At 49.1% G+C, this 17,390-nt stretch overlaps 1 protein-coding gene across 1 annotated transcript in view; it reads right to left on the bottom strand.

The window, feature by feature from the left end:
- Eef1akmt2 (EEF1A lysine methyltransferase 2) overlaps positions 1 to 17,390 on the bottom strand; it is a 76,879-nt gene that overhangs the window by 8,228 nt on the left and 51,261 nt on the right. The gene's annotated exons all lie outside the window — the stretch shown is intronic.

Raw genomic sequence — 17,390 nt, 5'->3', positions numbered from 1 at the left:
TTCTGAAAATTTCAAGAGGTTGTGTGTTCTCTAAACCCAGCTGAGATGGCACCCCAGCTGAGGCGCTCAGCTTCTGCCCAGCCCGGGAGAAAAGAGCTCTACCTTGAGCATCTGTTGTCAAGAGGAGGAGTGTGGCACCAAGTGAAGTAATACTACACAAGCGGAAGTTCTGCAAACTCTACAGCTACCTATGAATCCCGACCACAGGACTTTACTGAAGGAAGCTTCCAGATTCCACTTTGAAAGGCTAGACCTAAAAAAGAAACAGACCACACTGGAAATGGTTAGGATAATAGAACTTTTCCTTCTTTTAATGTCTTTACTCAGCCTGGGTTGGCTTCACTGAACAGAAATATCTCACTCCCTTAAAACAGGACTCTGACAAAACCTAAACATGAACTTGGCCACGGACAGTCATTTTCCTGACAGCCTGTGCAGGTCACTGATCTCAGAATTCCCATGTCCCCGTCCCATTGGGCAAAGGAAATGGGAGGAAAACAGGAGGCCCACAGGTCTTTGAATGCCTCGTGCACTTTTAAACTCTCGTGGTAAGTCACCTGAAGACAGTACCTAGAAGGAAATTCAGGAACATCGGGGCAGAGCTTTTCTCCATGGGCCACACTGCCTTCAGCCAGACTCTGTGACAACCCGCAAGGCTGAGAAAGGCTGAGAATGGCTGAATCTGGCAGGCAAGTCCCCTCCCTGCCAAGAGGAGAAATGTATCTGCCCACCTACCCAGGGATGCCCTTCCCTTGCTAATGGTAAGGAAGGCCCTGTGTCTGAAGAATGAGCGCAAAGCTGGCGAGGGACTTTATCCAGAGCCATTTCCCCAGACAAGCTGACCTGAAAAGCTGCTGGAATCTCAGCAGAGAAAGGTCCTGAGAATGTGCGTTTCCCGCTCCAGTGGGCATCCCAGTCAACTCCCTCAGCCCAGGAGCCTCAGGACCACTAAGAAAGAGCTCAAGGATAAAAGGAAAGAAAAAGACAATGAACGCCTTTATCAGGAACTTGAATGTTAAGGCATACTCAAAACCAAATGCTACTGACTTAAGAAAACAAGAGACAATGTCCAGAAAAGAGAGATGTGTGTGTAAGAATGCAGTGTACAAGTGCCACAGTGCACATTAAAGGTCAACTTCGGAGTGTTGGTGCCTCGTTGTGAGGCAGAATCTCCTGATCGTCGCTGTTCGGCAGGCTAGCTAGTCCTCAAGCTTCCAAGGTTACTTCTGTCTCCCTCTCTTTCTTTAGCATAAACCCACTGGATTAGAGATGCCCAGCACAGCTTCCAGCTTTGTCGTGGGTTCTAAGGATCCAAGCTTAGTTACATATACATATATGCATATATATATGTGTGTGTGTGACTTATTTATTTGACAGAAAGAGGCAGATAGAGAGAATGAGCACACCAAGGCCTCTAACTACTGCAAACGAACTCCAGAAGCATGTGCTACCTTGTACATCTGGCTTACATGCATCCTGGGGAACCAAACCTGAGTCAAGTGCTTTAACTGCTAAGCTATCTCTCTAGCCCCACATTTTTTTAAAGCTTCTAAGTTCTTGATCTGTAGCTGCAGAAATGAGGGTGACACAGAGTCTACTTTTTAACCCAACAGGAATAAAACAGCAGCCACAGCAACAGTGCCAGACACTGGGCTTACTGTATCCTCAGAATGTCCCCACAGAAGGCAGTGTGGTTATCCAGTTTCCAGAGGACGAAACTGGGGTCCAGACCATGGTCACCCAGATGCAAACAAGCAAAGCCTCAGCTCACACCTACTGAGCTCTAAAGGCTACGGCCACTACCAGACCTTCTCTTCCAGGAACGATGTGGCTCAGGGCTACACTGTAAGCAAGCACGTGTTTGGTTTCTTGGCTAAATGCTCAAACACCAAGGCACAGACAGCGTGTCTGCAATACACCGCCACTCATAGGCAACTCACCCAGGCAGACAGCAGCCTTCTGGGACTTATGCTAAAACATGACACACTGTCACACTGTAGGCAGAATGTGAGGAGTGTCTTAGAGAAAGCGGTAGGACATAAGGCCGTCTCTCTTCCATGCCTCATCTGCACAAATGTGCTGCTAAGCTAGGTACACATAGAAAGTCGCACTTCACTCCGGAAGCTCAGCGTCCTCCAGGCCTGCAGGGAGGCACACTGGCTTATGGCTTCCCCAGCGCAATCTATATTCATCTGTCCTCCCAGTCTCCCCGAAGAGACCTCCCACAGAATGCCTACCAAAGCTCAAACTGACTTTCTCTCAAAAGGTCATTTCTGAGGTGTGCAGCCTAAGTGGGGACCTGCCTTGGTTGAACTCCAGCCTCAGTACTGAGCCTGCCCACAGCAGCAGCCTTATCAATGTCGATTCTCTTTTGTAAAAAAAAAAAAAAAAAAAAAAAAAAAAAAAAAATATATATATATATATATATATATATATATATATATATATATATTTTCCATTTTGAGACAGAGACAGAGAAAGAGAATGGCCATACCAGGGCCTCTAGTCACTTCAACAAACTCCAGACACAAGTACTACCTTGTACATCTGGTTTATGTGGGTACTGGGCAATTGAACCTGGGCCCTTAGGCTTCTCAGGCAAGTTCCTTGACCACTAAGCCACCTTTCCAGCCTCAATGCCTACTCTCAAAGCTGAGGAAAAGCACTGACCTTTGAGTCCCAGGTGAACATGGGACCCTGATAAGCCCCACAGCATTGCTCAGCTCATTTCTTCCTCTGGAATATATAAAAAATTGTCTTAGGGGCTGGAGAGATGGCTTAGTGGTTAAGCGCTTGCCTGTGAAGCCTAAGGACTCTGGTTCAAGGCTCGATTCCCCAGGACCCAAGTTACCCAGATGTACAAGGGGGCGCACACGTCTGGAATTTGTTTGCAGTGGCTGGAGGCCCTGGAGCGCCCATTCTCATTCTCTGTCTATCTCTCTGCCTCTTTCTCTACCTGTAGCTCTCAAATAAATAAATAAAAATAAAGAAAAAAAATTGTCCTTGTTCTGCTAACATCAGGTAGAACATTAGGAAGCAGTGCCCTGCATGATGGGGCACTACAAAAATACCTCCCACAATTTTCAAGACAATTTTCAAGTCTGTAAACTGTCTCACACAGAGTCCTGTCATTGCACCCGGGGCTGGGCACTGAAGGTGTGAGTCACAGACGCTTGCTGCAGGCCTTAAACCAAGAGGAGCCATGCACCCCCATCACTGTCCCTGCATCGCTAACTGAGATGAATGTATAGTTTCTGCCTGGTCTTCTGGGTGATCGAAGACCACTGAGGGGCTGTTGGCTTAGTGGTTAAGGTGCTTGCCTGAGAAGCCTAAGAACCCAGGCTCAATTCCCTGGTATGTACGTAAGCCAGATGCACAAGATAGCGCATGCGTCTGGAGTTCGTTCTTAATGGCTGGAGACCTTGGCATACCCATTCTCTTCCCCCTCCCCCTTTCTCTCTCTCAAATTATTAATTTTAAGAAAGAAAGAAAGAAAGAAAGAAAGAAAGAAAGAAAGAAAGAAAGAAAGAAAGAAAGAAAGAAAGGGAAAGGAAAGGAAAGGAAAGGAAAGGAAAGGAAAGGAAAGGAAAGGAAAGGAAAGGAAAGGAAAGGAAAGGAAAGGAAAGGAAAGGAAAGGAAAGGAAAGGAAAGGAAAGGAAAGGAAAGGAAAGGAAAGGAAAGGAAAGGAAAGGAAAGGAAAGGAAAGGAAAGGAAAGGAAAGGAAAGGAAAGGAAAAGAAAAGAAAAGAAAAGAAAAGAAAAGAAAAGAAAAGAAAAGAAAAGAAAAGAAAAGAAAAAAAAAGAAAAGAAAAGAAAAAACAGACAACCACTGAAGCTGGTCGTGGTGGTGCAAGCTTTTAATCCCAGCACTCAGGAGGCAGAAGTACGAGGATCGCCAGGAGTTTGAGGCCACCCTGAGACTACAGAATGAATTCCAGGTTAGCCTGGGCTACAGTGAGACCCTACCTTGAAAAACTAAAGAAAGACCTCACAGCTGAGAAAGGACTTGTGATCACATGGCACGGCTGGAAAGAAACCTGACCTTGACCCTGGCTGAACACAGTAGCCCAGACTCCACATGGGTCTGTCTTAATGAAAAAGACAAAAACAAAACATGACAATCAGATGAGCTGCTAAACCAACACAGGACTGTTTTCCAGGACTTCCCAGTCACTCTCATGGTGTCGCAGAGATTTTCTGCTTTTTAAGCAAACAACACTGTGAGATGAGGGGAGGCAACAACATTATTCAGGGAGAAGAAAATGCTGCATGCGAAAGCAAATCTGAACGCAGGAACAAGACAGCCAAGTTGTTCCTGGAAACTTGAGCCAACTGCAGGCCTGACTTGTCAAGAGCTCGCTTATCAATGAGAAATAACTGAAAGACAGTTCCCCATGGGCACTCTCCGAATTCTCACCACTGTTCCTGTCACTTCAGCCCCCTGACGACTATGGAAGAGATGGCTGCGGGCAGACCAGGGTTAAAGGAAGGAAGTGAGGGATGGGAGGAGGGGGGAACTGGTACTCACTGAGGGCAGACAGCAAGACCCTGCCTTCTCCTCCAAGCCAAGGTGAGGGACAGGACAGGCAGAGAGGAGGATGGAAAAGGACAGCAAGGGGCCCTGAGGATAAGCCACTGCGATGTTAAGCCACTTAGCCTAAGACAACCGTGACCCACTCGTCAGCAACAGAGCAGATACTGAATTCAACCACCTCACGATTAAGCACAAGAGATAAAAGGGTAAAATTAATTAATTGAAGAGCAAAAAGAAAAAAAAAAAAAAAGCCCAAAGAGGCTTTGTAGGAAACATGGGCTCAGACTCCAGCAAGGCCAGTAGTAGGCAAGTCAAACCTGCCAAGTCACCTCCCTTCTCCTTGACCTGCCAAATGGGAGGCTGGGCCATTTGAACAACTAACGAGCGTCCAGAAACAGCCACAAGTCAACTATGGTGCTTTAACCAGGCCACCGGGCCTCCTCAGGCCACAGTTTCCTTACCTGTCACATGCACATAGGGAGCTCAGGCCTAAACTGCTATAGTGGGGTACGTGAAGATGTCCCTTCCTGATCCTGCTCAAAGCTAACCTACAGAGTTCAAAGTCCCAGGACACTGGGCAATGGCAAAGGTGAAACCCTCATTGGCTGCCACAGGCCCAAGCATGGCCTCTCCCAGAGCTGTGTTGGCGCAGGAGGCCAGGCAGGTCAACGGTCAGTTCTGGCGGCAGGGTGCAGGTGGGGAGGGATGGCAGGGCCACAGAGTCAGCTCCCTCCTACATGTCCGTGGGTAGCCACGGGAGTGTGTACACAAGCACGCAGTCCACAGGCAGCACACAGGTAGGGGCCTTTTGGCCTCTTTCACTGACGCCAATAGCATTCTGAACTACAGAAACTTCATGGAGAGCTGAAGAGGTTAGCCACTGACCAGTTTGGACACCGTCACCTCCCACGGGACAAGAATCTCCTCTTTACAAAACATTTAGGGACGGGCAGAGCCCTTCCACAGAAATGCTTTCCCTCCTGCACGACCATTTGCCCGAGGCCAGGCCACGCGGGGCCTTCCTACCAGTGTGGCTCCAGGGGCCTGAGGCAGGGACACGAATCCCATGGTTGCTGAGCTTGCAGAAGCAGCCGAGCCACTGCCCAGAGGAAAGGAACCCTTTTTGTCACTGCCACTTAGGACACAGCTGGGAGAGCAGCAACCACTTCATCTCAGAGACCTGGAAGTTAGTGGCCCCAACACCTTGGTCTAAAATGGCATCCCAAGGGCTGGAGAGATGGCTCAGTGGTTAAGGCACTTGCCTGCAAAGCCAAAGGACCCAGGCTTGATTCCCCAGGACCCATATAAGCCAGATGCACAAGATGGCATATGTGTCTGGAGTTCGTTTGCAGTGGCTGGAGGCCCTGGCGTACCATTCTCTCCCTCTCTCTCTCTCTCTCTCCTCTCTCTCCTTCTCTCTCCCACTGTCTGACTCTGTCTCTCTCAAATAAACAAATAAAAATAAAAATAAATTAAAATGGCATCACAAGCACCACACCAAAATTCTGAAGGTGATGAAGGAAGGGACCGCCAAACTCCACAGGAACCACTGCAGACATCAAGGCCACCAGGTCTCCCATCTGCCACGCTCTCAGGGATCACATCCTGACCTCAGCTCACACCTCCGGACTTCCCCTTCCTGAACTGGTGGCGTCATCCCTCCCGATCCATTTTACAGAAATGGTGAAGAAATGAATCAGAGTAGCCAGTCACACATGAAGCTTTCTGTCGTCTCCCCTTTTCCCCACATCACTGAGTTCTATCACACCTTCAAGTTCACAAACACCATCTGCCAAAACAACCTGGAGAGGCTCAGGGTGGCTCGGCAGGTCTGTCACGTGACAGGTACACATACACCAGAGAGCGAGCAGCACTTCTCAGGTCAAACTGCCAAAGCCATCCATATGGTCCCTTTGGCTAGAGAGCTCCGAAGGGCAGGGCCAGCTCCAGGAAGGCCACTCCTCCATCAGCTACAGCATGACAGGAGGAGAACCTCTCTGTGTGGAACAGCATCCGTCCATCTGCAGTGCCAGACTCCTATCTCTAGACAGGGGGGAGAAACCCGCGAGGGGCTTCCCTGTGCTCTAGCTCCAAGCTCAGTCCAGGCATTTGGCATGAACAGGCCATGGAGTTAATGCAGGAAGTTTTGGCAGGCAGATGCTCCCTGGAAATTGAGCTCCCTTGTTCTCTGTTGGCACAGCTCAGTCAGGATCCAGGGTATCTCATGTGCAAACTCTTCTCTACTTCCTTCTAAACACAATGGCCTCCGTTAAAGCACAGACCTAGAGGTGGCATCACTGTGGGCTAGTAAGGAAATAACTTAGCCAACCAGAGCCACTGGGCTTAGAAGCAAGGCACGCTGGGAAGCCCCATGACTTCTTCCGGGCCTACCGTCAATCTCCGCACAGCTTCAAATGAGACTCAAAGGACCTTGAAGGAGCCAAGCCAATCCCAAAGAAGAGTGCGTCACCTTCCTCTTCAGAAACGCCTATGGCCCAGAAGAGACAAAAACTCACTCTAGTGTGTGTCCACACCAGAGCCCAAAGCACCTGATCAACTGCCAAGTACACCAGCTGTTGCTGGAGTTGTCACGTTGCTGCTGTCCCCCTAGTGGTGTCGTTTGAACCAGCTTTTGAAGTAGATGTCCTTGCTCACAGAAAAGCCACTCACCGAGTCAGCTGCAAGGCTCACGCAGCCTGAGAGCACGCCTCCACCACCACGCACCTCCCAGCATCCTCTGAGGAGTCATCCAGGAGGAGGAAGACTCCGTGACCCACGTGACACTAGCTGCCTGGACCACAAGCCAGGCTAGGGAGATGTCCCACACGATTAACACTCTCAGACGCAAAAGTAACAAACAGTAGTCAAAACTGGACAGGATCAGTGCGGTGCGACCTGACAGGTACTAGTCAGAGCTTGGTGCTGGGCACAGAAAACAAGTTCAGTGAACAGCACACCAGAGCCCTGGGAAGCCTGCATGAACACTTGCTCCATCATTGCATTAGACCCAGTTTACTGAGTCCTTTGGGCCTGCTGGGATTAGGTAGGGAACAAGTCATGGGCATCCAAAAGCTACTCCCAAACAAGTGAAAATGACGGATGCATGAGAAAAATAAACCATAATTCCCACCAGGAATCGATGGTAAGACCCTATTGCTGAAGACTCCACATACTTGAGCTGCAAGGCCACTGAGAAATCCTGCTGGAACTGAGCTGATAACCTCCTCCACATAGACCAGCTGACAGAAAGCTGGAAGAAGCCATTCTCCATGCAGTTCAATGGGAGAGAGAGAAATCACCAGTGAAGATTCTCAACAGTGGACACTGCAAGCCTCATAATTGGCCAGCCAGGCCAAATGAGCCAACAGGTGCAATAGTGGCATGTCTGTCATGGTGGAAACCAAATGCCCTCCAATTGGACTGGAGGCCCACTCCAAGGGAGGGAATACAATCCTGATACTGAAAACTTAAAACAGGGGTAGTCATGAGCCCTAGGAGTGTAACATCTGCTGATGTTTGGATAAGTGTATAGACTATGTTTATCAAACTGTCCAGTAAGCACTTCTCTTAATATTTATACCCTTATATTAATGCTACTTTCACTTTGGGCAGAGAATCTTCTTTTTTCAGATGGCAGTGACCTTGGGACGACTCAGAAGGTATCATGGTGCTGGAAAGTGACTAGAGTACCAAGTAACATCTCGATCACACCTTCCAAGGCTCAGGGTCTAATGCGGAAGAGGTGGCAGAAAGAATGTAAGAGCCAAAGGAAGGGTAGGACTCCTTACAACGTGCTCCCTCCAGACATAAAATGGCCTCGACATCCATGACCTCATAGTGCCTGACACTACCTACACAAGACCATCATAAGAGGAGGAAAAGATCATGACATCAAAATAAAAGAGAGACTTAATTGAGATGGGGAGGGGATATGATGGACAATGGAATTTCAAAGGGGAAAAGGGGAGAGGGAGGGTATTACCATGGGTTATTTTCTATAATCATGGAAAATGTTTAAAAAATTTTAGAAAAATAAAAAAGAAAAATTTAAACCATAAAATACACTAAAAGACAAGTATATGCTTTAATATTTTTTATTGTTTATTTTTATTTATTTGAGAGTGACAGAGAGAGAAAGAGGCAGAGAGAAAGAGAGAGAGAATGGGCACGCCAGGGCTTCCAGCCACTGCAAATGAACTCCAGACGTGTGCGCCCCCTTGTGCATCTGGCTAACATGGGTCCTGGGGAATCGAGCCTCGAACCAGGGTCCTTAGGCTTCACAGGCAAGCGCTTAACCGCTAAGCCCTCTCTCCAGCCCCAAGTTTATGCTTTAAAGGAGTCATGTGGCATAATGAGGCTCTGAAGTTCAGAAACTTGTATCACAGTGCTGTAAGGTGGGTTCAAAGCCTACCTGGGTCTCACCTTCCCATCCCCTTGCAGGTGCCTGGCCACCCTTGCTCCCTTCACTTATTAATATACACAAACACTGACTACAACTGTGATGTTCACGTGGCACAAGCCCACCTAGCAAGTGATCAGAAGTGGCATTAGCATGCAGGAAGCCTAAGTAGGCAAGACTAACAGAGCCAGGCTGCAGGCTGCTTTGGCTTGGCTGGTCTGTCCATGCTGTGGCTGGGTGTGGCCAGACGGTCAGAGTCCACATGGGAGTCTCTAAGCAATGCTGACCCCACCCCTGGGTGAGCCACACTCTCTCAGAGCCCACAGTGAAGCCAGGGTCCTTTCACAGAGGTATCATAGGCCATAGGGAACAAACTGGCTTCTTCCAAAGCTCAACAAACAGAAGTGTTTCTACAGGGAAAAGCCAAATTTGAGAAACATCAAAACCCTAATTTACACAAGTATCCAAGTACCTTTCTACTGATAGCCTCCCCACTGTGCCCTTGAACCAGAGGAGCCTTGAATGCCTAATCTGTGTGTCCTACAGATATTCCTGTGCCAAGCAAGCAGAGCTAGGAGGCACCTTGATACAGAGCAGGAGCGGTGGCATGAAGAGTGCCTGCAGATACGGCGGCACAAAGTGCAAAAGGCTATGAGAGCTCAACCGCCCCAACAGAAAACTTCTTCTAGAACAGTGCCGAGGTGAAAGGCAAGGGCCAGAACACTAGGGAGAAACTGGGTAATTAGCTGTACTGTGTATGGAAGATGACTGGACACCAGTCACTACCAAGAAGGGAAATGAGGAGTACAGAAACCGTGATGGGAGGACTCTTTGTGCCCATGCAGGTAGTTAGATGAGCAAAATAAAACATGTCACAGGGCTGAGGGATGGCTCGGCAGTTAAGAACACTTGCCACTTAAGCATGAGGGCCTCTTGGGCCACAGAACCCACGTAAAAAGCCAGGTGCAGCGAAGCACTTTCATAACCCTTCTGCAGGGGGTGGCTGGGGAGCACTGGGGATCACGGGCTGACAGCCGTTCCTGGTTGAAGAAGGGCATCGTCTCAAGGAAATACACAGATCAGCATTAACAGAAAGGCGCCCAGCATTCTCCTCTGGCCTCCACACGTGTTCATGCACACACACACACATATACCATACCACACACTCTATACACACGCACATACAAAAATAATTATTTTTCGGGCTGGAGAAATGGCTTAGCAGTTAAAACATCTGCCTGTGAAGCTAAAGGACCCAGGTTCGATTCCCCAGGACCCACGTAGTCGAGATGCACAAGGTGGCAGATATGTATGGAGTTTGTTTGCAGTGGCTGGATACCCTGGTGCACCCATTCTCTCTCTCTCCCCCTATCTCTTTCTCACAAATAAATAAATAAAAACAAAACATTTAAAGGCATGTGCCATCATGTCTGGCTTTCTTTTAAAACAAATTTTTTTTTCACTATTTGAGAGAGAATGAATGAGTGAGAGAGCAAGAGAATGGACACGCCAAGATCTCCTGCTGCTGCAAATTAACTCCAAACACACACCACTTTGTGCACCTGGCCTTATGTGGGTACTGGGAAACTGAACCTAGAGCCATCAGGCTTTGCAAGCAAGTGCCTTTAACTGCTAAGCCACTCCCCAAGCCCCCAAAACCTTATTTTTTAGATATCAATAAAAATAAGATCTAGAAATTGATATAGTTACAGATAGCTGCATGTGAATGGACTAGGTCTGGGAAAATTAACAAGAATAAGGTAACAGGAATTCCTCCACAGAGGGGAGATGTGGAGCTGGGAGTCAGAGAAGAGTGGAGGTTACTTTTCACTGCTGAGCTCATACCATCACGTATTTCCTGTTACTAAAACACAGAGTGTGCTTGTGGTCCCACAAGTACTACTGTTTCATGCCTTTAGACCTCTGTTCAAGGCCTGACCGCAAGCTGCTGCCACTCCACCGACCACCTCTCCATCATCAGCTGGGTGTCCAGACTAACCATCCTAAGCTCAGGCCGTTACCACTAGGAAGTCCCACCCTGTCCTCCCACCCCCACCCCAAAGCAACTTACACAACAAGCCAGGCCACTGCGTCACTCTGGGCTTGAACCACAGGCACCTGTCATTACCAGGATCATGAACTCCCAGAGAGAACATGAGCCTTATTTTTTTTTTAAGTTCCTCCAGTCTTCAGTACCTAGCAGAGAGATCTGCTCAGATGTCTGCTGAGGAAAAAAAAAAAAAGAAGAAGAAGAAAAAATTCTAAATATGGTGGCTTATAATCCTAATGCTCAGAAAGCTGAGGCAGGAGGAATGCTGGTAATTCAAAGCCAGCCTCAGCTATAACACTAATTAAAAAAAAACGAATCTGATGACTCAAACAACATACTCACCACCTTCAGTCAAGTCTCAACTTTCCTGGTGCCAAGGGTGCTGAAAGCTCTCTTGTTGGTAGGTTTTCCCAAGCTATCAGAATGGTGGTATTAGCACTAATTCAAAGCCTTGCACCTTCTGATCCACAAAGCACTGGGCTCAAAGCTGTCACTAAACAGGACAGAGCTGCCAACTGGCAGCAGGGTATGACAGCACACTTGGGAGGCAGAAGTAGGAGGATCACCATCAGTTCAAGGCCACCCTGAGATTACATAGTGAATTCCAGGTCAGCTGGGGCTAGAGTGAGATCCTACCTCGAAAAAACAAAAAAAAAAATAAATAAATAAATAAAAATTACCAACTGGCTAGAAGAATCACCCCACACACACACACCCACACTTCCACTCACAGAGCCTTGGGCTCTGGGGCCTGGCCACCTGCCCACACCCAGTTCACAGACAAGCCCTGCCCAAAGCTATTTCCTGTATTCTGCTGTCTTCAGAAAGAGGCTGGCTGCAGCCCGAGCTGACTTGAGGCAGCACTGGCAGGACCAGCCCTGAGCCAGGAAGCGCCCCACAGCCTGCACCTCGGCAGGAACTCCATTCCACCAATGAAACACATGAGCCCAGAGCTTCCACAGAGAATGAGGAGAGCCAGGGGGCCAGGGCTGTCCCAAAGGAGCCAAGCTATTTAGAACACATATTTCCACAGAAACAAAATGTGTTCTAGGTGCAGAGCGTGTACACACCCTGTGTTGTGTTTCCGCGGTCATTTTTCTGCTGGTATCAGAGTCCTGTCCCAAGTTTAATCCCCTCTAGAATGGCTGTGCTAGGGACCTACGGTTCATAGAGGACTCCCACAATGCTTCACAGGTGCCACACAATGTGTGGCAAGTCAACAGGAGTGAGCTGTCATCCCAAAAAGGAGGGAAGTACTGATCTAAGATTTCTGGGCGAGGGCGGCATAAGTGTTGGAACTTAACACAGGAACTCGACAGCCTGAGACAGGGGTCAAAGCAGTCTAAGAGAAAGTCACTACATGACATGTCTAATACTCAAACTGCAAGAGAGGGCAAAACTAAGGTCTTCCTCCTGGCTTCAGGTGGGAGGGTCTCCATGATGCCCAAGCAAGGTATGTCACACAATGTGTGGCCTACACCAGTACCCCTCATGAGGCCCGTGGGGAGGGGCTTACCATAAGGTGCCCAGGGCACACCACCTTTTCCCCTCACCACCCTGTTCTGCTCTGGTCTGCCCACCACACTTGGCTTCCTCTCCCCCCAACTTCCTGGCTAGTGAGATGAGCTACAGGAGGCCCTGGCTATAGTTTACTCAGCTGAGCAGCCAACTCAGGAGAGCCTGCTACAGTAGTGTCCCAAACCTCCTTTCGTAACATGGCCACATAAGGGTACAAAACTTCAAAACGGCTATTCCCATCCAGCAGAGCAACAGCCCCGGCCCTGACCCACAAAGCCAGCCCAGAAGGGCAGACAGACAATGCAGCACTTGTGTGCTCACTGGGAAAGGAGGGTTGCCACACAGAAGCCCGTATGAGAATGTCACGAAGGTCTCAGACTCCCCAGTCATAAATATGTGGTAAAGGCATGTGCAGGGCACGCGCTCCCCACGTGCTTTCATGACTCTGAAAGCACAAGGGCCACGGGCCACGGCTGCTGGGGGTTGGAGGCTGAGGAAGACAGAGCCCCGGGACAACAGATGGAGTCAGGAGAACAGCAGAGATGCTCTGTACAAGCCACAGCTGCCCTAGTGTCTCCCAGTGTTTGAAGAGCAGGGCTGGAAGGGAGGGGACACTCCTTCACATAGCAAAAGTGAGGAAACAGCAAAGCCAGGCAGAGGCAGTAACTGCCCATCGCCAGGTCACTAGCCCATCTCCTGCCAAGGAAACGAGGCCAGCAGTGATCTCCTATTCGCGGTAGTCAACCAAAAGCGAGGTAGGGGCTGGAGAAATGGCTCGGTGCTAAGGGCACTTGCCTGCAAAGCCAAAGGACCCAGGTTCAATTCCCCAGGACCCACGTAAGCCAGTTGCACAAGGGGGTGCATGTATCTGAAGTTCATCTGCAGCCAAGTTTCTGCCACAAGTCAGGGAAGGCAGAAAAAGCTCTCAAGCAATGCAGAAGTTAGATAGCCTGTCAAGAGAATTTAAAAATGAAACTTTAAATTCTGTGTGTCTGTGAATCATGGGGCAGGTTTTAGACTGAGAAGAGTAAACGGGGTGAGGCACTTGAGTAGCTTTATGAGGGAGGGGACAAAGCCTGGGGCACTTGGTCTCTCAGGGCAGCTCAGAGGGTACACAGGAGCTGAGGAGCCCTGGGCTAAGACTGGCCTCTGAGGTTCAAGAGACACATCTGGGGCTAGAGAGATGGCTTAGTGGTTAAGCGCTTGCCTGTGAAGCCTAAGGACCCCAGTTCGAGGCTCGGTTCCCCAGGTCCCACGTTAGCCAGATGCACAAGGGGGCGCCACGCGTCTGGAGTTCGTTTGCAGAGGCTGGAAGCCCTGGCGTGCCCATTCTCTCTCTCTCCCTCTTATCTGTCTTTCTCTCTGTGTCTGTCGCTCTCAAATAAATAAAAATTAAAAAAAAAAAAAAGAGACACATCTGGAGTTCCAAAGTCCACTAGCCATTAGTGTGGGAGCATGTCGCCATCTCTGAGCTCCCACTACCTGGGAGCCTCCTTACAGGTGGAAGAGCAAGCAAGGCTATGGAGGCAGTGACCCTGAACCCTGCGAAGAGCAGCCTGGGAATTTCCGCCCGTCCCTGCCCTCACCAGGGCTCACCGTGTGCACTCAGGGACCTAACAGGTCGGAGGTGCTGAATCTGGGGCCTCACAGGGAGCCTAAGTGAGGCAGCCACTGGGGAGGATCCGCAAGGGCATGCAGAGGACACGCCTGTCTCCAGCAAACAGCTTCAGCTGCACAGCTAAGTGCTGAGTGACTGTGAGGGTCATAGGACTTGGGCCAATGTTGAAAATGCTGCAGCCTAAACTGGGCATGGTGGCACGTGCCTTTAATCCCAGCATTTGGGAGGCAGAGGTAGGAGGATCGCCATGAGTTCAAGACCAACCTGAGATAACATAGTGAATTCCAGGTCAGTCTGGGCTAGAGTGAGACCCTACCTCAAAAAAACAAACAAAAAAAGGGGGGTGCTGGAGATGGCTTAGCAATTAAGTGCTTTCCTGTGAAGCCTAAGGGCCCTGGTTCAAGGCTCGATTCCCCAGGACCCACGTTAGTCAGGTGCACATGGTGGTACATACATCTGGAGTTTGTTTGCAGTGGCTGGAGGCCCTGGTGCACCCATTCTCTCTCTGCCTCTTTCTCTCTCTGTCACTCTCAAATAAGTAAATAATTAATAAGTTGATATTGTATATATGTAAGTACAATGATTGTGATGGGGAGGTAATATGATGGAGAATGGAATTTCAAAGGAGAAAGTGTTGGGGGGAGGGAGGGAATTAATATGGGATTTTTTTTATAATCATGGAAAATGCTAATAAAAATTAAAAAAAAAACTGCAACCTGTCAAGAGAAGCCAAAAATCTAGACTTCTTTGTACAAAATTATGATTTTTTTGTTTGTTTTTCGAGGTAGGGTCTCACTTTAGAATTCACAGTGTAGTCTCAGGGTGGCCTCAAACTCACAACGGCGATCCTCCTACTTCTGCCTGCCGAGTGCTGGGATTAAAAGCATGCGCCACAATGCCTGGCTAAAATTACAAGTTTTTTTGGGGGGGGGAGAATTCGAGGTAGGGTCTCACTCTAGCCCAGGCTGACCTGGAATTCACTATGGAGTCTCAGGGTAGCCTCAAACTCACAGCAATCCTCCTACCTCTGCCTCCCGAGTGCTGAGATTAAAGGTGTGCGCCACCATGCCCAGCTTAAAATTACAAGTTTTAAAGGCTGCCACCAAGAAATTAAGAAATTAGCTAGGAGTGGTGATGCACACCTGTAATTCCATCATTCAGGGGGGTGGAAATAAGAGAATCAAGAGTTCAAGACCAGTCTTGGCTATGTAATGAGTTTCATGGCAACATGAACTACATTAGAGAGGTAAGAAACAAAGTCAATAAAGCATACTGAGTCAAACACACTGTCTGAGACTACATCTGCCCTTCAGACTTCACCACTGTGCAGATTCTAGCTCAGAGAGGCTAACTACTTAGACCCTTAGAAATACCCAGAGAACTGTAAAGTCTTATTATTGGCTCAAAGACCATGTGGACTCACTTTGGCCTTAGCAATCCATCACTCCCTGGCTTACTCTGTGTTAACTGGAAATCTCAGAGTGACAAGAAAGCTCAGACTGAAATTCTGTGCACATCAACGAACACCGGCCACCCCTCCTTACCAAATCATCTACTGGAGAGATAGGGAGCCTGGTCCCTTGCCAGGCTGCGGCATGCCTGCTGTTGATATATAATGTGGGGCAGAGGGGCTCGGGGTCTGCCCTGCATCACTGGAGAGCTCCCTTTGGCATCTTCTACAAGGTGAGATTGGAGAACAGAGGTTCCATGTCAGTGATCAAATGCAAGTAAGCTTAAATGGACCGGCCACCTCACTGGTGGCTTTGGTTGGGTCATCATGGACAGGACAGCTGCTTCCCCTTCTCCTGCCTGACAGAGGGGCTATGTGATAGAGGAAGCAAGAGAATTGTTTCCTTTTATTTCAAAATAGCCCAGGACAAATAGAAACTTCTTGTACCATAACAACGCATTCAAAGGGAAAGCTCTATGGGGTTGGCTTTCTTAAATGTCACCCCACAGAGAGCAACCTACTTCTCTGCCCACGGGCCACGACAAAAATGTGACCAAGGAAACTATCCAGAGGAGTAAAGGGAGCTCTCTTTCAGACAGCAGCATGGTGCGCAGCTGGGGACAAAACTGGGTGGGGATGAAGGCTGTGGAGCACAAGAGCCTGGGTGCCAGGCCAGCTCCAAACCACCTCATGGCCATGGCTCAAGTGCGATTCCTGCTCTGTGAAGCTGGCCTTGTCCGCCCAAGAACTGCTTGTGACAGCATCTGATAAGGGAATGTACACACAGAGGGCTGGACTGGTGCCAGCTCTGTGGGTAAAAGGCAGACACTCTCTAGTGCATACTTAACTGTATGAGGGTTCTTTTGGGGCCACATGCAATCTGTCCCCCTTTCTGAGTGTCGGGACAGCAGTGAACAATTCAGGGTACAACCTGATCTGCCACATTCCCACCTTCTCCCCTACCCCTGCCCCCAAGGAAGGCCAGGCCCAGGAGAATTATAGGAGTGCTCCGCTGAAGGCAAGCTCACTGCCAAGTGGGCAGCAGGATGGCAGGGGCACCAGCTTCTCTTTTATGGCATGAGGGGAGGACTTCTTCCACGTACATCCTCCCAATCCCAACCTCTTGTCGCCAGGGACCTCTTCCATGCAACACTCGAGCGCCAACTTCCCAGGCTTATCTGGCCTTTGCCTTTCTTCACTCCAGCCCAAGGTCTGGAGTCCTCCTGGCATCTTTTATTTTGGTACTTTACAAATATTTCCATCCTGATGTAAAGGGGGTGGACACTGACCAGGGTGTGACACTCAGGCAGACTGGATGCCTGACGACAAAGCCTCTCTCAAACCAGAACCACTACCACCCCGCAGCATGCGGCCACGAGGCTTCTCTGCACACCCAGTCCGTCAGCAGGCACAGGTGAGGGGGCAGGATTCTGACACTGGCATCCTTGTATCTGAATCCAATTAATGGGAATCCACATACTCCATATTCACCTTTCTACCTCAAAATGACTCTCCCCGATCAGCCTCCAAAAAGATTCCTATTCAAGCAGATTTGGGCCAAGCAAGACAAGAACTACACTCACACCTAATTCCCTTTACTCAGCAGAAGGTAGCGATTGCTGTTGAGTTTCAGGAGAAAGCCTTGGACCACTGGCTAGCTGAGGGACCTGGAACTCCCTTCCCTGCTGCACAGGAGCAGCCACTGAGTGAACAAAACATTTCATTTATCTGGGACCCATGGCAGACAAGGTCACGGCGGCCACTCAGGGCTCCTCACATCCCAGCACAGTAGGAACAATCCAGACGGTGGAGCACAGAGCTC

Source organism: Jaculus jaculus, chromosome 1, assembly GCF_020740685.1.
Source record: "Jaculus jaculus isolate mJacJac1 chromosome 1, mJacJac1.mat.Y.cur, whole genome shotgun sequence".
Lineage (NCBI taxonomy): Eukaryota > Metazoa > Chordata > Mammalia > Rodentia > Dipodidae > Jaculus > Jaculus jaculus.
The sequence above is the reverse complement of the archived record's forward strand: the minus strand, read 5'-3'. Positions and strand labels throughout refer to the sequence as shown.